The 19,685-nt window shown below is 35.9% G+C and overlaps 1 protein-coding gene across 1 annotated transcript in view; it reads left to right on the top strand.

The window, feature by feature from the left end:
- ACTR3 (actin related protein 3) overlaps nucleotides 1-19,685 on the top strand; it is a 57,906-nt gene that overhangs the window by 753 nt on the left and 37,468 nt on the right. The gene's annotated exons all lie outside the window — the stretch shown is intronic.

The following is a 19,685-nucleotide window of genomic DNA, read 5'->3' as shown; positions in this document are numbered from 1 at the left end:
GAGAAGCGCTCCTGGTAGGTTTTGCAAGATTGCCGTGACAACACTCTGCCCGGGGTGTGGGTGGGGAAAGGGAAGAGTCGGACTCGGAAAATGGGAACCTAGAGCGGGTCTTTCATTTGACCACCCGCCTCCTCTTGCTTTTCGATCCCCGGTCTTTTCCATCTCCCACGACGTTCTTACCGGTCAACCAAGTCACAGTTTAATTTGAGAGAAAGATGTCATGTGTTACTTCTCTTGCCTCAAAAAAGTCCCCCAGTGAGCAAGCGCGCTGCAACTTCCTTAGTTTTGTCAAAGCCGCTTCCTGCTTTCAGTCTTTTATACCCTTATAAGGTAGTTTTTCGTTTCGAACCTGAACACATCTTATTAGAATTTTCAAAATTAAACAGTTTTCACATAGGGTGAGTTACTGGTGCTGGGTGTCAGTTTATGGGAACCTAAAAAAATGTATTTGTGTTCCACGGAGAGGGAGGAAGGGAAGCACCCAGGAGGCTTAATTTAAGTTGTATACGTTCATTCTGTGACGGTATCTTAAGGCGCGAGGAAGGTGATAGAGTTGTCAAGGGATGTGCTTGCTTTGCAAGGAGTTGTTTATCATAGATCTGTAGTGTAGTTTATTCAAATACAGGATGGCGTGAAAGTGGTCGTTCCTTTTGTGTTAATAGGCATTTTAGAGAGTTGCAGCACATTTTATACTTACGTAGAAAATACTGCCAGTATTTTAATGTAGAGTGACTGCTTTACGTTGCAGTATCGGAAGTGTTTTCTTTTGTCCGTGTGTATACCTTGCTGATATATTATTACTTCTCTCATTTCCCAAATACTCCACATTTTTTGTTTGGGGGGTTGTTGTGAGAAGTGGACTGCCAGCCTTTTACCCCCGTTTTTACTATTCAGCAAACTATTGTTACTTAAAGGGTGGTCTGCTCCTCGCTATTTGCTCTCTGTTAACATTTCTCTGTAATCTTCATGCTCATACCTTTATGCAAGTGTGGCAGTTTCCAAAATCCCAGCCGTGCATAGGGAAACAACCAATTTATTAATATGTTAATATAATAGTAATATAGGAAACACGAGCCTCGTTTAGCCTTGAAACTTCCATGTAATTTTTTGATGGACAACTAATTAAAGTTTTTTTTCTTAATCAAATTTCATTTCCCTGAACCAGTATTTTTTTTTCCCCCTCCCTTCTTAGTCCAGCTGGTGAGTAGTTTTATGTGTAGGTTGAGTTTTAAAATTAGATTTGGCAGCCTAACAAAGATTTTCAAGTATGTTTTGTTAAAGTGAAAAATATTGCTACATAATTACTATTCTATGCTTCAGTAATCATTGCCTTGTCAGTAAAGTTAGTGTAGATAATTGTTGCCCTAATAAAGAACATGGTAACATCTTAAGTAGGGTGTTAACTCTTTCTCACTTTATTTTTTCCCTTTGGCAATAGTTTTGGTTATTTTTGAATTAGTGTGCTGGGTATTTCATTGAGGTTAACTATCCTTAAGTGACCTCTTTCTGATAGGGCAGCCTTGAATTTAAAACACAGACTGAGTGAGCAGGAGGTGTGGGGGACAGGGGTTCAGTCTATGCTTAGGATATTTTTGTTTTAATATAGCGGTTACTCTTACATTATTACATTAGTTTTATCTCACCGGCAGAGGTTGTTAGCTGGACACTCATGATTTAAATGGAACTGATTAGGATACTTCTCACTTCCTTTTACCATCTGTCAGTCTCTGAAATTCCACCTTTAGAGATCCGTTTATTTTGGTTTTCAGAAGGCATTTTGGTCTTTCCTGTTGTCCATTATGCAATCCTGGAAAGTTACACCTTCAACTTTATTAGCACTTAAAGGATAGCTCATTGAAATTGGGCCTGTGATAAGCATCTCTAAATAAGGCCTTAATAGAGAGTTTCATGTTCCAGAATACTGTACGATCCGAGATGCAAATTGTGCACCTACAGTTTGTGTGTTCCTTTGTGCTTTAGAGAATGCATTCATCAATCACAGTTAGCCACTTAATATAAGTGAAAAATTATAACTGGAATCAAGTTGCTCATTCCATTTCATAATGTAAGTTAGGCAAACGGTGACTGGAAAAAGTGGCCATCTATGAAATTTGGTGGTCTTAGGTAAGAAAAGCTGTAAGAGTTTCGATACATGAAGCTTAATCCCTAAATTTAAAATTAGAGATCCTCCAGCAAAAGTCTTTTATTTCAACGTAAGATAAAGAATCACCGGCCCAGATCATAAAAGAGAGAACTCCTTTGAAAAGAATTTAGAAAAAAATACTTCTTTCATATTGATAACATGTCTACATACTTTTTTGGTGGGTGATCTGTATTGGAATAGTAATGTAGAATAAAATTTTGGGACAGAGATTCTTATTGATAGAGCTGGTTGCTTAAGAACTAAGGTACAGACTCAAACGGGCTACCAGTGGTGAGGAAAATTTTTTTTTTAAAGCAGTTTTTGAAACGTTGTAATACTTGTAAAGTTAAGATTATCCTAAATTATCTTTTGCATGTTTTCCCTCAGAATTCTTCAACATTCAAGCCATATAAAGGAACTCCTTATTTACTTTTATTATGTTGTAGCTTGTTTACAAAGCTTTGCATTGTGACATTTCTTTTCCCTTTTACGTCTTTCCTCTTTTTTTCCCTAATAAATACTGTACTGGTAAATTATTTTCATTGATTATAATAGCAGAGTTATTATAGGCTTATTGTAGAGCTCTTGGATATGTTCAGATCTAGAATGAGTTAAGGAATTTCTCTGAGTTAAACTTCTTAGCAATCTTAAAATGTAAGGATAAATATTTTGTTGGAGTCAGCAGATGAGGAGCTTATATTATTCATCCTGTCGTCACATTCTAGCTGTTAGTACAGGTAGGATGATCTTGTTTGAGAGCAGTGGGGAAGAGCTGAGTGGGTGGGAGAAAATATAAGTGGGAAGTTCATGTTTCTTACGTGAATTTTGTGCATAATATGTAAAATACTATTTCTCCAGTTGTCTGCAAGGGCAGAAACATTCACAGTATCTATTTGTTACCAAAAAACATTCATTAAATGGGTCTTGTTTTTTTTTGCATGCTGTTTGCAGTAAGTATAGCACACTTGCTCCTGTTGAGAAGTTAGCTTCTTAGTCTTGCCTAAAATATCTTTCTCCTTTCCTTTCCTGCCAATCTCTTCCTGCCTGCCAATTTTGTGTTGGAATATTGACTTTGGATTGGGTGTATATTGAATCTAATGAACTTTTCAGCCTTATTGTAAAAAAGTTCAGAAATTTTACTTTTAAGCACAGAAGGGAAAGATCCACTAGAGGAGGACCTGCTGGTCAGGCTTTTTATTTAACTTATTTAATCTTGTGACAGCTATTTTTACCTCATATTGCAAGTGAGAAAATAGAATCAGAGAATTTAAATTACTCTTTTAATGTCATGTAGGTGGGTTGTGAGAGTTGCTATTTGTATTTAAGGTTTTTTTTTTTTTTTTTTTTTTTGTATTTAAGCCCTGTGTTCTTTCTGTTACACCATGGGCACTTCTTTTCAGACCTGTGCACGTTGCTTTCTTTGTATTAGTGAGGGTAACTCTTTATTCTTTTTTTAAAAAATTTTATTTATTTTTGGCTGCGTTGGGTCTTTGTTGCTGCGCGTGGCTTTCTCTAGTTGTGGCGAGCGGGGGGGCTGCTCTTCGTTGCGGTGCGTGGGCTTCTCATTGCGGTGGCTTCTCTTGTTGTGGAGCACGGGCTCTAGGCGCGCGGGCTTCAGTAGTTGTGGCTCGCGGGCTCTAGGGCTCAGGCGCAGTAGTTGCAGTGCACAGGCTTAGTTGATCCGCGGCATGTGGGATCCTCCCGGACCAGAGCACGAACCCCTGTCCTCTGCATTGGCAGGCGGATTCCTTTTTCTTAAACTTATTTTATTTACTTATTATTTTTGGCTGCTTTGGGTCTTTGTTGCTGCGCGTGGGCCCTCCCTAGCTGCGGCGAGCTGGGGGCCGCTCCTCGCCGGGATGCAAGGGCCTCTCATTGTGGTGGCCTCTCCCCTTGTGGAGCACCGGCTCCAGGCGTGCTGGCCTCAGCAGTTGTGGCTCGCGGGCTCCAGAGTGCAGGCTCAGCAGCTGTGGTGCACTGGCCCAGCTGCCCTGCAGCATGTGGGATCCCCCAGGACCAGGGCTCGAACCCGCGTCCCCTGCGTTGGCAGGCGTACTCCCAGCCACTGCGCCACCAGGGAAGTTGTGCCAGGCAGATTCTTAACCACTGCGCCACCAGGGAGGTCCTTCTTAGATGATTTTTAAGCAGTCCTCTCAGCACCTGTTATGCAGAAATTCTGAAATAGGGTGTTGGCAGTGGGAATGGAGCAGAAGAGATAAATTTGGGAAAGATTGCTTCTTTTGTTTGTACCTTTCTTCTGGCAGTTATATTGTTTTGCACGGTTTATTTAAGGTTAGCAAGGGCTTTGTAGTCAGAGCTGTTTTTGAGTTCAAGCTCTACCATTTACTAGCTGTGTGACCTTGTACACTGCAAACTCTACAGGTCTTAATTTTGTAATTTGGAGATCACAGTATCTATCTTACGGGGGTTTTGTTTTTTGTTTTTTTGAGATAATGCATGAAGATGGTTCAGCACAGTGCTTGGTACATAGTAAGAGCTCAGTACAATGTAATTATTACTGTTATCAGTTAGCTCCCTTTTTTATTGAATTGAAAAGTCCTTAAGGAAAGGAACACATTGTCTTATGCTTATTTTCTTATTTCCTGTGGGCTTTGTCTACCAGGGTTCTTTGCTCAGTCAAAATGTTTTTGCTGATTTGAGAGACAGAGGTATAGCTAGGACTTGGCAGTTGTTTCTAGTATATCGTAAATAGCAATCAATGAAGATTTCCGATTCTGAGTTTGAGTGGGACAATAAGGAGTTGGTTTTAAGAATCTGAGTAAGATTGGAATTTGGATTGATCCATAATTGGAAATATTCTAAGGGGAAGTTAAAAATACAGGAGCTTCAGAAGTGAAGGTGGGGATTTGACAATAATTATTACCATTTTTAAATTGAAGCTAATAAAATGACAATTTAAAGAGAGAACAAAAAGACTGAACATTAATCTTCCTTAAAAAATCTTGGTTATGTGATCTGGCTTCTTGAGCATCACAAAGAGAAGAATGAGTGAGCACTGTGGCTTGAAGTGGTGAGTGATCTCATCCCACTTTTTAGGAGGCAAGTCCTTGGGAGAGTTTAGCTCACGGTAGGGCTGAATTTTCCTCCCAGTGTTCCTCCTTGTGCAGAATGCTCCCCCTCCAGCACGTGGAGACAGCTAAACGCTCCGACTAGGAGCAGACGTCTGGGAGGGTTCAAATGTACCTTTAGGCAGTATGTTTTCTGAAATGAAATTCCCCTGTAATAAAAGCGTTTCAATGCTCACCTGCAATTCTTTTGGAACTTGCAGCCTCTTTTATGACACTATGGATCTGTGATAGCCACTAGCATAAAGAGGTAAGAGCAAAATAATAACACTACATTAACAGGCTTTACAGCTTACCAAGCACTTATAAATTCATGAATTATTAAGTAATGGTGCAAGATAAGGTGATGTTATTGGATAAATATTTTAAATTTGGTTCTTCAAAATAGGATACTGATTAATACTGTTTTTTGTGTTGCTTGTTTTATATCCTTATGTGGGCCTTTATATCATAAAATGTATAAAAGGTACCTGCATAACTGATTAATACCAGAGCAGAAAGACAAATAGTATCTTAATTTTTCCAAAGGACTACTTTGTGGAATTTGAATAATTTTCTTTCAAAATTTTTTTCAAAACCTTTCCAAACTGTTCATTTAAACACAAGTCATTCTTGCATCCTCCTTGCAACCAGGAAGGGACCAGCCTTGAATTTGTGTGTCGCGTACGTTCTTGCCCTCCTTCTCCTCTTCCTCCCTACCCCTAACCCGTGCCTCAGAGACCATTTTCTTCATCTGTTCTGGTGCTGAGCATTCCATCTATAAACATTCTCCTTGAAGGCTTCTTGCCCTTTGTGAAAATGCCATACTCTTGCGAAGGATGTCTTTAACACTTTTTCAGTTACAGGGTTTAGTGTGAATGAGGGGTTGCTACAAGGAGGGTGGAAGTCTTAAAAGAGGGAACTAGGATGCAAAATACCTTACAGTTTAGGGTTGGGTTGGAAACTGTAAAAGTATAAACTATGTTTTTGGTATTGGTCTATGATAAAACCCAAGTGTTTGCTTAAAGTTTTAGAGTTTAGTATAATTAAAATACAGTGTGCTTTTCTGCTTATAAGCATTTAAAAGATTCAGTTACTTTGAGGCTATTAAAAATAGCGTTTAATGTGTATTTGTGACACACTTTAGAGAAGTGCCTAATTACTCACACAGAATTAATGGAGCTGAAAAAGAATTTGAGAAATAATTTAATCCACTCTATTTACAAATTAAACAGAGGTCCAGGGTTGAGAAATGTCTTTCAGGAGTGTTTTTTAGGTGTCAGTTGACAGCATTCTTGAATTCTTTCATGTTTTCTTAGGAGTTCATGTTTATGAGTTATAGTAATTGAAATTTCTTCTTAATAGTCGAAGTAACATGTATGTTTTTTGTAGTTAAAGTAGTCTTGTTTGAGATGTGGTGCAACACATGCATCAGAATTCTTTAGTGTTTCTGTTGTAATAAAAATGCGCAGTATAAGGCACAGATGAAAACCTGTGATTTTATGTTCCCCAACATAACGTTTGAGACCGTTTTCATAAAATTGATGGTCTTTTCACAGAAATGTGCTTTTTTAATTGTTTTAGGCATTTAAATCTTAGATACATTTATTTTAGGTTTTGGATTTCAGTTATTTAAAGACTTATTACATGGAATGTTTACAAATCAGCCATTTCAAGGCCTTTTAAGAGTTTAACAGTTTCAGAAACCCTGCGAAGTGGGTTTGTACTGTTGTATAATTACCATTTTAAAGGTGAGGAAAGTGAGGTATGGTGAGCTTAAGTAACTTGCTTATGTAAATAGTTAAGTAGTAGATATAGAAATTGAGCCCTGAGGCAGTCTGACTCCAGGGCCCACTACTAGACTACTCCAACTTGGAATATTATTCAGTAAGGGTGGTTAAATTGTTAAATCCAGTTTTTGAAGAGTGTTCAAATTTTAAGCTACATATTTAGAAAAATAAATTTCTACTTTTAGAACTGTTAATTTTTAACAAATATGAACTATATAGGGAGGTCTTTGTGACCAGTTCTTTGATTTTATTAACCTGAAACACATGTAAGTTAAATGACATAGAATCATTTATTTAGTCCTTTGAATATTATAAAGACATATTGTGTCTAGCATGGTAAAACTGACAATTGCTGGTTAATTCAGGACAGCTCAATTAAGGAAATGATGTTTAATTACACATAACTTTAAAATGAAGGTGTACATATTCATTAAGCTACAATTTGAACATAAATAATCGATGCATTAAAAAAGTCATTCCTCACTAATGATTGCATAAAATGTAGAGATGAAACAGTTGAACCTAAGAATAAAAATAACTTAAGAATATAGGACTGTAAAAATAATTTTTATGTTAGACTCAGAGGACTTAGTACACATTTGACATTTGACTCTGCAAATAATGAATATATGGATTAAAGGAAACACATGGTTATTAGAAAGTAGATTTTTTTTTCTAAACGAGAATGAACAGAATTGTTATTTCTGGAGTATATGATGAAGTAGGATGCATTTTATTGAAAAAGCACACGTAAGAGCTTGTATGTTTCCTCTTTGAAGGTATTTCTTTTAAAACTTTGTTTCATAATGGTCAAAAAAGGTAGAGGTAACAGCAAAAGAGACTTTGGGGGGGCTTTTTTCCTACCTTTTCTTTTTTTTTTTTTTTTTTAATATATAAATTTATTTATTTATTTTTGGCTGTGTTGGGTCTTCGTCTCTGTGCGAGGGCTTTCTCCAGTTGCGGCGAGCGGGGGCCACTCCCCATCGCGGTGCACGGGCCCCTCACCACCTCGGCCTCTCCTGCTGCAGAGCACAGGCTCCAGACGTGCAGGCTCAGCAGTCGTGGCCCACGGGCCCAGCTGCTCCGCGGCATGTGGGATCCTCCCAGACCAGGGCTCGAACCCGTGTCCCCTGAACTGGCAGGCAGACTCCCAACCACTGCACCACCAGGGAAGCCCCCCTACCTTTTCTTGATGAATTTGTTATTTGTATAAAAGACTAGTTGAGAATTTTATTGCTTCCATAATGCCTTTCAAAGGGATGTTCCTTGCTTATTTAAGTTGCCTTACTGTCAGGGAAGTTATTTTAGAAATGAAACTTTGATTTTTTTAATAAAATGAAACTATTTAAAATTGAGAGCAAACTCTTGAGAAGTAGAAATGAGAGATGTAACTTGTGGTTATATGTGAGAAATTAGCTGCAAACAACAAAATAACTTTAGCTAACATAAGCAAAAAAAGGGGTTGTTGAAGGGATATGATGTAGATCACAAAATTGATGAGAAGGCTGAAGAACCAGGTCCAGAAAAGCAGAGAAAAAGGAAGGTCAGGTATCAAGAGTCTGCTGCCAGTCATGCGGCAGAATGCTGCAACTAGACACTAGCAATACGAAGTCTAAACCATTTCATCATCTTTTGGTTATTCAGTCAAGATTGAAAGTTCTGACCGAGGCTCAGATTGGCTAGACATAGATCATGTGATATATAGAAGCTGACAGGAGTGGGATGGGTCAGCGTCAGTTCCCTCCTTCTATTAAGTGATGTGAGGTTTTGCCTCCTGTGGGTCCCTCAGGATAGGAATGGTGATTCAATTCTGGCAGAAAAAATAGTGTTCACTGTAGGGGAAAAGATGAGTATGGAGAAGTCAGTTGCTCATTTTTCTTTATGTTGCCTTAAATTCCTTATTATTTCATTTTGATAACTGCATGATCCATTACTGACTAGCAATTTGAATTAAAACTTTTTCCAAAAAATTCAGCCTAAACGTGTTGAAAGAGCAGTTTTTCTTTTTTTTTATTTTAAGAATAATGGATGATGGTTCGAGTAGTATGGGATTTTTCATTAGAACAGAGGTATAATATTCTAGCAATTTGGCATTATGGAGTATTTTGGAAAACAGGACCTATTTGATAATGACAGGCTATTTTTTAAATTTTTTTTTAAATTGTAAACCAGGAGTATAATTTAAAGAATTTGAGCTACACTTTTTTTTCCCAAGAGATAATGGGATGTGTATATATATATGTATATGTGTGTGTGTGTGTGTGTGTGTGTGTGTATAAGTATATATATACACACACACATATATATAAAACTTGGGAGAGAGGAAATAGCTTATGCATTTCATTTGTTTATAGTTGGAGAAATTGGTCTTCAGTGAATAGTAAGCGTCATCTATGCAAATGAATAAATACTTTTACAGGACTTTTGTTGTGGGGAACATAAAGATGAATAGGAAATGCTGCTTGCCTTTAGGAAGCTCACATGTACACAAATGGTTATGACAGTATGGCAAATGCTCTGGTAGGTATAAAATGAAATTTTTTGGAATCATAGGTGAAGGAAAATTTACATTTTCTAGGGAGCATGAAAAAAAAATTTCCTGATAGAGATAATAATTGAAGTAGGCCTTTAAGGATAAGTAAAATATTGGTAGACAGAAATAAGACTAGTGTACCAGGTGAGAGAACAGTGGGAGGAAATAATGAGGTGGGAAGTGTAAAGGTAGAATTTGGGTGTGTTAGGTTTGATATAGTACAAGGAAGTAGTAATGTTTGAGATGGTACAGAGAAGTAGTGAAATGTTTGATATGATACAGGGAAATAGTGAAAGAGTCTGATATATGGAAGGTGCTCAGTAAGTGCTTCTTGGGTTGAATTAAAGTAGAAAGATGTTGGAGCTGGATTATGGAAGCCTGGAAGGCCTTGAATTCTATACTAACTTCGTTCATGTTGTAGGTAGTATGAAGCCACAATCTGTTATAAACCAGGTTTATGAGAATAGGAAGTATATTTGATGACTTCGTTATGGTGATTTATGATGATAAAAAAATAATAGTCGACAGTCATGTAGTGCATACTATGTGCCATACACTGTTCGTTTGATTGCATTACATATATTAATTCATTTTATACCTAACCCTATGAGATAGTTACTGTTACTCTCTTTTACAGATGAAACTGTGATACAGAGTGTAAATTACTTGCCAGAGATCACATAGGTAGCATGATAAACTATACTGTTAGTTCTTTCTCTGGTTTTATTGTGTATGTAATCGCTCATGCTTTAGGGAGACAGTACAAACCAGCATTGACTGGAGGCTGATAGATACTTAAGTTCAAATCTAGCTTTGCTATTTCTCTGAAGTGGTTTCTTCTCTGAGTTGCAGTTTCCCAATATGTAAAAAGAGAACATCCAGGGTAATGATAAATATTAGAGATAATGTAAAGTGCATAGCAAAATAATTGGCATACAGTAAATAATGGTGGCTCTAGTTATTAAGGGTGTTGAAAGTAATTAATTACTTATTTCACTATTACAGTGTTTTCAGTTCTGTGCTGAACACTGGTATGTACAGAAAGTGATGGCATGGTTTTATACTTGAAGCTTACAGTTAAGTTACAGAGATGAAACTAATGTATGTGAAATAATTAAGGATGGCATTTATTTTATTTATTAAAATATCTTACAATTTTATTTGTCAGTAAAGCTGGGGAGAAAAGTCAATGGATAATTATAATAACCTAATTGAGGCAGAACATCTAATGGTCAAAGCATTCAAGAATGAATGTTGAGTCATCTCTTCAGGCAAAGAACCATGAAGAGCTGAGTGTTGGGTGAGGACAAGGGTGTTGAAAGAAGGTGATTATAAATACCAGCAATGTGACCTGCTGAACAAACCAGGACTGAAATAGTATTTTTTTTTTTCTGGTTATGTAGGCATTGCCAGCATTTTTTTAAAATGAATTTTTATTGGTGTATAGTTGCTTTACAATGTTGTGTTAGTTTCTACTGTACAGCAAAATGAATTGGCTATACATATATCCTCTCTTTTTTGGATTTCCATCCCATTTAGGTCACCACAGAGCATTGAGTAGAGTTCCCTGTGCTAAAAGAGTAGGTTCTCATTAGTAAGGATGACATTTTAGTATTTAGTTGTTTGGGGAGATTAATAAGGGCTGTAGTAGGTGGAGGTTGGTTTATGAATTTGATCAAATCCTTGGAAAAGTATAAATAGGATATGATAGATGGAAGGGTAGGAAGACTTTGTCAGGGTAAGATGTGTAAGCTAAGTTGAAAGCTTTATGATGGCAGGATGTCTTTTGTTCAGTCTCCAAGTTATGGCCTCATGCATAGTATTTAATAATGCCCAGCAAATATTTTATTGATAAAGGGAAGTCAGGAAGGAGTCTCAAAATATTTGAGGGAGGGATTAGTTAGGAGATTGCCCTACCGGGAATTGAGGTATTCCTATTGGGAGCTTTGGGACAGCAAGTATTTTATTTATTTATTATCCTGCCTTATTTCAGAAGGAGTTTAAATGGGGCACAATTGTTTGGAATGATTTGATGGGCAGTTGATTGTGTAGATCATTAAGCAGAAGACTGATAAAAGTTAAATTTATGCAGTATTAGTCTGAGTCTAGTGTTTTATTTTATTTTGTTTTTAACAGCTCTATTGAAATATAATTCACATACCGTAAAATTTACCCTTTTAAAGTGTATAATTGAGTGATTTATAGTATATCACCAGGTTGTGCAACCATCTCCACGGTCAATTTTAGAACATTTTTATCACACCAAAAAGAAACTTCATACTCATTTGCAGAAACTCTCCATTCTCGTCACCGTCAACCCTTGGCAACCACTAATTTACTTTCTATCCTTGTGGATTTGCCTATTTGGCTATTTCATATAAATGGAGTTATACAACTTGTGGCCATTTGTGACTGGCTTCTGTCGTGGGACAAGTATTGACTGCTGTAGTCTACATGTTTCGTGGTGGACGCTTGGACTGGTTAGTAGCAAAGAGGTTGGGAAAACATCGCCAAGAGTCTTTGAAAGAATAATTATGGGAGTGGATAGAAGGAAAAAAAGGACTCTGGATAAAGGAAAATGATCTGGGGAAGGAAATGTTTACTGAATACTTAGTGAGTGCCATCCACTGTTATCTTAATTGTCGTGACTGTCTTGCAAATTTGGTTTTATTCCTTAGAGATAAAGTCTATAATCACAAGACAGTAAATGGTGGAACAAACATTTCACTCATGATTTTCTGATTCTGTGGTCCATGTTCTTTCCTCCCTAAGAGTGAAAAGGAATTATTAGATTTTAAGTTTTAGATCTGGAAGAACTGGGAGAATATTTCTGTTGATATTTAGGAATCCAGGTTCTTCCACTCAGCAGTCTTGTCAGTCTTTTTGTGTTAAATAGTGACTTTCATGTAGTGAGAAGAACATTGGAGGGAACTGGAAATGGAAATGCTTTTTAAAAAATTGCCAGTTATCTTTATAGCTAATTCCCTGTGAATTAGCCATTACATTCTTGTGCTAAAAGTTCCTCACACTACAAGTAGGAAGAAAACTATATAGCTAAGCTGAGAATTGAGATATCATGAAAGTTGGCATTGGGATTCATTTGTAGACCTCCATTTTCACTTAAAATTTGAAAATTATATGCTTGTTATGTAAAAATCTCTATGTGTACTTTACTTTGTTTTTATAGTATGTTAGGGTGGAAGCTGGTCATTCATATTGAGATAAAATTCTTTCAACTTTAAATTAGTGGTTCTCAATACCAAGAAATTTTGGAAAATGGGTTGTACTATTATTAAGGTTCTATCCACCCTAAAGTTCTAGGGTCTTATATTCATTTTGTTGTATGGTTTAAAATTGTTGAAACATTGAAAGTTAAAATTCTACTGCTGTTTCTCCCTTAGGTAGTCTACAGAGTCACACACCATATTTAGCGTAATAGCTTTGGTACATATTTGTTCTTTTCTGGAATGATTTTTGTCCTAGCTTTTTATTCCAGTTCATTTGTGAAATGTAATTTTGTTTTTTTAAAGATTCTGTTCTCATTTAGTGGTTCAATATCCGTAATGTATTGGGATCTTCAAGTAGTTTTTTGCTTGATAAGGTTTTTCAAAGCAAAAAGAAAAGTGAACCATTGTATTAAATAAAAAAGTATTCTGTCAAATCAACTACATGCTTTCAATAAATAAACATGAATTTACAGAATTAAAAATAATATCCAACATGAGGGATGCTACTGCTTTTAACTGGTTTTACTACTTAAAAATATTCTTTCCATAAATAAATTTCTTCCTTTTAGAAAGGTATACTGAATAATATAACATATACCCCTGTTTATCAGAATAATTACCTGGTAATGATTCATTTCTTTTTGTTTTTTAAGAATGAAACAACATTATAAATGGCTCTCCTCAAATCCACTTTCCCCCCTGCCCAGAGGCAGTTAGGACCACAATAAAGTAACCATTTCTTGTATAAAATTCTTTTTTTTTTTTTTTGCTGTTCATTTCTATCAATCCGAGCTTTCCCTCTCTCCTAACTTTATTACATTTCCACTGCTGTTCTTCTAATCACTTTGATAACTTCAAAAGTGCTTTTGAATTCTCTCCTTTACTGTATTCCTTTATCAAAGCAATTTCCAACTTTGCTGACCAAAACCAGCATTGTAGATCTTTTCTCATTGCTACCACAGTCCAGGGAGATTTTCTGTATATTTAACTTGCTTCCCTGGGCCACAAAGAAAAAATTTGGTTTAGTTTTTCAAAGTATTATATTGCCCTTATGAATTTCATAAACTTAGGATAGCTTTGCCTTTTTCATTTTATGGTCTCTTTTTAAAGACCACTTAGAAAATGACACTTTCTTATTTAAGTATAGGAAAGCATAAAGAAGTGAAGTAGATTAATGATTTCACTACCCGGATAACCCAATGACATGTTTTAAATTAAAGTAACATACATGCCTCTCTATGCATGAATTATCTCTGGAATACATAAGTGATTGCCTCTTGGGTTAGCGGCGGGGTGGCTAGGAGATAGGCCTGGTAGGGAAACTTACTTTAGTACTTTTTATGTGGTAGGGAAACTTACTTTAGTACTGCTTCTTGTTTTATTTGTTAAAATTTTTATCATGGGCTAATGTTACCTATTCAAAAATTCTTTTAAAAAATAATTTAGTGCATGGTTAGACCATTTAAGACAAGTGTTAATTTGAAAAACAAAATTCTCCCATCCTGCTATCTGTAGATAATCAGAGTTTACTATTTCTTGTTTAGACTTCCAGAAGACAAAGTGTATGTATATGCTAGCATTATATAATAGAATTATTCCTATGTAGTTTTATTTTTTCTCTACATATATATGTAAATTTTTGTTTACAATTGACACAAAAATATTTGATACAAAAGTATCAAGGTATTCACAAAATGTATTTTCCCTGTTTAGGACTAGATGTGAAAGTATTCTCGAGGTATTTCAAAGTAATAAAGTATAGTGTAATTAATATTAAAAATAGACACACGTGTGCATAGGCAGGAAAACACATACACACGTACCATTTATTAAGGAACAGCAAGTTGGAAGGTATTAGGACTGTACTAATTTTGCCTGGGAATCATACTGTGAAAATCAGATGTGTTCCCAAAGGACTGATGAAAATGGAAGATTTGAAAAGGGCCTTTGAGGAAAAAAAAGATTAGGATAAAATAAAACAAGAGCAACAATGAAAAGAAGGATGGAGCATTTATATTTTGTAAGAGCTAGGATTTATGTTTTTTGTTCCTAAATATAATTATCAAGGCTTTATAAAAGTGATTCTTTCTACTTCAGACATAACAGAGTATATTGCAGGGGTTGAGGATTATGAAAGTGAATTGTGGGTACTTAGATGAGTCTGGGAAGGGAAATAGGGTAGTATTCCAACCAGTGAAATTCATTGAGGTGTTCTAAAAAGTAGAGCCTTGATTTTTGTACTATTAAACCATGCTTGACGTTAAACTGTTAATAGGCACATGTACGTTTAAGATTGTTATGTCTTCTTGATGAATTTATCCTTTTATTATTATAAAATTTCTCTTTATCTCTGGTGTTAACTCTTTTTCTTCAAGAAGTTTCATCTGATATCAATACAGCCACTTCAGAGTTACGTTTACTGTTTGCCTTCCATCCATCTTTCTTCACTCTCCATCTCTAAAGTGCATATCATGCAGACAATATATAGTTGGGGCTTTCTTCCTTTTTCTTTCTTCCTTTCTCTTTCTTCTGTCTCCCTTCCTTCCTCCCTTTTAATTGGAGACTGTAGTGTGTTACATTTAACGTAAAAATTGGTACAGTTGAATTTTGGTATACCGTCTTATTTATTTTTTTACTTAGAGTTAATAATTTAAAACTTTATGCAGAGTAGAAACCATGCATCTCTGTAGATCTGTTAACTCTCTTGACACTCCCTCTACCCTACTGTCCTTGTATGCTATAGTTATCATAGGTATTATATCTGCATATGTTATAACCCCACAAGATAATTTGATTTTTGCTTTAAATAGTCAAAAGTGTGTTAAAAAATTAAGCAGAAAAAAGTCTCATTTACCTAGCTGTTTCCCATTTCTGATGTTCTTCATTAATACCACAGTTTCCCTCTGGTATCGTTTCCCCTCAGCCTGAAGAACTTTATTTAGCTCAGGTTTGATGGCAGTGAGTTTTCTTTTCTTTTTTCCTTTTTTTTAATAGATCTTTATTGGAGTATAATTGCTTCACAATACCGTGTTAGATTCTGTTGCACAACAAAGTGAATCAGCCATATGCATACACATGTCCCCATATCTCCTCCCTCTTGAGTCTCCCTCCCATCCTTCCTATCTCACCCCTCTAGGTCATCGCAGAGCACCAAGCTGATCTCTCTGTACTGTGCTGCTGCTTTCCCGCCAGCCAACTGTTTTACATTTGGTAGTGTATATATGTCGATGCTACTCTCACTTCACCCTCCCGCCCCATGTCATCGAGTCCATTCTCTATGTCTACCTCTTTATTCCTGCCCTGCAACTAGGTTCATCAGTACCATTTCTTTATTTTTAGATTCCATGTATATAATCCTTTGTATTTCTGCAATGTCAGTTGTGATTTCTCCTTTTTCATTTCTAATTTTATTGATTTGCGTCCTCTCCCTTTTTTTCTTGATGAGTCTGGTTGAGGGTTTATCAATTTTGTTTATATTCTCAAAGAACCAGCTTTTAGTTTTATTGATCTTTGCTTTCTTCATTTCTATTTCATTTATTTCTGCTCTGACCTTTATGATTTCTTTTCTTCTACTGACTTTGGGTTTTCTTTGTTCTTTCTCTAGTTGTTTTAAGTGTATGGTTAGATTGTTTATTTGAGATTTTTCTTGTTTCTTGAGGTGAGATTGAATTGCTATAAACTTCCCTCTTAGAACTGCTTTTGCTGCGTCCCATAGGTTTTGGGTCATCGTGTTTTCATTGTTATTTGTTTCTATGTAGTTTTTTATTTCTTCTTTGATTTTTTCAGTGATCTCTTGGTTATTTAGTAGTGTACTGTTTAGCCTCCATGTATTTGTGTTTTTTACAGTTTTTTTCCTGTAATTGATTTCCAGTCTCATAGCATTGTGGCCAGAAAAGATGCTTGATAGGATTTCAGTTTTCTTAAATTTTCCAAGGCTTGATTTGTGACCCAAGATGTGATCTATCCTGGAGAATGAGTTTTCTTTTATTTGAAAAATGTCTTTATTGCACTTGCATTTTTGAAGGATATTTTTGCTCTTAAAAGATTTCTGGGCTGACTATATTTGCACCTCCTTCAGACTTAAAAAATGTTATTCCACTGTCTTTTGGCCTCCATAGTTTCTCATAAGAAGGTGCTAGTAATTTGAATTTTTGTTTCCTGTTAATGAGCCATTTTTCTCCGGCTGCTTTCAAGATTTTTCTTTATCTTTGATTTTCAGTAGTTTGATTATGATGTGCCTAGGTATAGTTTTCTTTGGATTTATTCTGCATCTCTCTCTCTCTCTCCCTTCCTTCTGGAACCTGTGTCACCTTTCAGATATTGTTCCCCAAGTCTCTGAGGGTCTATTCTTTTCACTTTGTGTCTCTCTTTTTAATTTTTTTCCCCTCTCTTGTCAGACTGAATGAGTTTTACTGATCTGCCTTCAAGTTCACTGATTAATTCCTCTGTTCTGCTGTTTAGCTCATCCAGAGAATTTTTTATACCTGACATTGCATTTTTCAGTTCTGTAATTTTCATTTGTTCTTTTTAATAGTTTTAGAGTTTCTGTGATATTTACTATTAGTCATTACTATTTCATTGTGATAGTCACAGCTGCTTTCAAGTCTTTATCTGATAATTCCAACACTGTGTCATTTCGTCTTCTGTTGAGTATCTTTTCCTTAGAGAATGGGTTACGTTTTCATGATTCTTCATAGATGGCATAATTTTGGTTTGTATGAATATATCAAGCCTTGCTTATCTGTTTTCTTGATGAATATACACTGTGCTTCCAGTTTTCGGCCATTATGAATAATGCTCTTGTGAACAAATGTTTACACTTCTTTGTGGGGACATATTTTCTTTGGTACATACCTAGAATTAGAATTGCTGGGTCATATGGTAAGTGAATGTTTAAGTGTTTTCCAAAGTGGCTGTTTTATTTACAAATGATTTTGATTATTTTCTATCATTCCAACTAGGAATGTATGAAATTTACCTCAGTGTACTTTTTTTGTGTGTGTGTGGTATGCGGGCCTCTCACTGTTGTGGCCTCTCCCGTTGCAGAGCACAGGCTCCGGACGTGCAGGCTCAGCAGCCATGGCTCACGGGCCTAGCTGCTCCGCGGCATGTGGGATCTTCCCAGACCGGGGCACACACCCGTGTCCCCTGCGTTGGCAGGCGGACTCTCAACCACTGCGCCACCAGGGAAACCCTCCTCAGTGTACTTTTAATTTGCCTTTGTTTTTCTTTTTTTACCCCACAGAGTTGAGCATCTTTTCATTTATAGCCATTTATATTTCTTTTTCTTTGAATGGTTATTGTCTTTTACTTTTCACTTTCTTCTCTCCTTATTTCCCTCCCTTGTTGACATCACCTCCTAGATATCCTTTATATATTAGGGTGATTAACTCTTTGTCTCTGAGTGCAGCTAGTTTTTCTCTTTTGGTCATTTTTCTTTTGGCTACTTTTGGTATGTTTTTGTGAAGAACTTTTAAATTTTCACATAATTGGAGTATCAGTCTTTTTTCAATGTCTGGATTTTGAATTATAGTTACTAAGACTCCCTTGTTCCAGGGTTATAAAGAAGTTATCCTGCATTACCTTTTAAAGTTTTTGGTTTATTTCCCTACCCTGTTTTAATATTTCATCCATTTAGATTTATTTTGTTTTAACATGTACGATATGTACAGAATTTAATTATTTTCCCCAGTAGCTGTCAAGTTTACGTAGCTGTTTAAGAAAATTGTTGTAAAATATACACAACATAAAATTGACAGTTTTAACCATTTTTAAGTGTACAGTTTAGTGGCATTAAGTACATTCATAACTATCACCACCATTCTTCTTCAGAACTTTTTCATTTTCCCAAACTGAAACTCTGTATCCATAGAACAGTAACAACCATACCCCACCTCCATCCCTGGCAGCCACCATCCAGCTTCTGTCTCTGTGAATTTGACTATTTTGGGTACCTCATTTAAGTGGAATCATATAGTATTTGACCTTTTGTGATTGGCTTATTTCACTTAGGATGATGTCCTCAAGGTTCATTCATATTGTATGTAGTAGCATGTGTCAGAATTTCCTTCCTTTTGAAGGCTAACTAATATTCCATTGTATGTATATACCACATTTGTTTATCCATTCATTTGTCAGTGGACCCTTGCATTGCTTCCACCTTTTTGTCTATTATGCATAATATTGCTGTGAACATTGGTGTACAAAAATCTGTTGAAGCCCCTGCTTTCTTTTTTTTGGTATATACCCAGAAATGGCATTGCTGGATTTTGTGGTAATTCTGTGATTAATTTTTTGAGGAATTGCCGTATTGTTTTTTGTAGCAGCTGCACCATTTTCCATTCCTATCAGCAGTGTGCAAGAGTTTCTCCGTATCCTCACTGATATTTTTGTTTGTTTTTGATGTTTTGGTAATAGCCATCCTAATGGATGTGAAGTGGTATCTCATTTTGGTTTTGATTTGAATTTTCTTAATTATTAATAATGTTGAGCATCTTTTCATGTGCTTGTTGGCCTTTTGTATATCTCCTTTGGAGAAATGTCTATTCAAGTCCTTTGCCTGTTTTAAAAACTGGGTTGTTTATTTTGTTGTTGAGTTGTAGGAGTTCTTTATATATTCTGGATATTAACTCCTTATCAGATATATGATTTGTAACTGTTTTCTTCCATTTTGTGGGTTGCCTTTGCACACTATTGATAGTGTCCTTTAGTACCCAAAAGTTATTAATTTTGATGATGTTCAATTTATTTTTTATGGTTGTTGTTGCCTCCTTGTGTCATGTCCAAGAAATCCTTGCCAAATTTAATGTCATAAAGCTTTGTCCCCTATATTTTCCTCAAAGAGTTTTATAGTTTTAGATCTTATATGTAGGTCTTGATCCATTTTGAGTTAAATTTTGTATGTGGTATAAGATAAAAGTCCATGTT

This window comes from Stenella coeruleoalba, assembly GCF_951394435.1.
Source record: "Stenella coeruleoalba genome assembly, chromosome: 6".
Lineage (NCBI taxonomy): Eukaryota > Metazoa > Chordata > Mammalia > Artiodactyla > Delphinidae > Stenella > Stenella coeruleoalba.
This window is presented reverse-complemented; position numbering and strand designations above follow the sequence as displayed.